Source organism: Arachis duranensis, chromosome 10 (genome assembly GCF_000817695.3).
Source record: "Arachis duranensis cultivar V14167 chromosome 10, aradu.V14167.gnm2.J7QH, whole genome shotgun sequence".
NCBI lineage: Eukaryota > Viridiplantae > Streptophyta > Magnoliopsida > Fabales > Fabaceae > Arachis > Arachis duranensis.
In genome coordinates this window covers 25030901-25031232 of record NC_029781.3, presented here as the reverse complement: position 1 = coordinate 25031232, position 332 = coordinate 25030901, and positions in this window count along the sequence as shown.

Below are 332 nucleotides of genomic sequence, written 5' to 3'. Positions count from 1 at the left end.
ACAGCACACCCTGGAGGAAGATCTTGCTGGCGTTTAAACGCCAGTAAGGCTAGCAGATGGGCGTTTAACGCCCAGTCTGGCACCAGACTGGCGTTAAACGCCAGAAAGGGGCAAGAAGCTGGTGTTAAACGCCAGAAAAGGGCACCAGCCCGGCGTTTAACGCCAGAATTGGCTAAAAACGCATTTTTGGATGCCATTTGGTGCAGGGATGACTTTTCCTTGACACCTCAGGATCTGTGGACCCCACAGGATCCCTACCACTCTCTCTCTTCTTCACCCATTCACCAATCACCTCAACACCTCTTCCCCAAAAACCCTTCACCTATCAAATC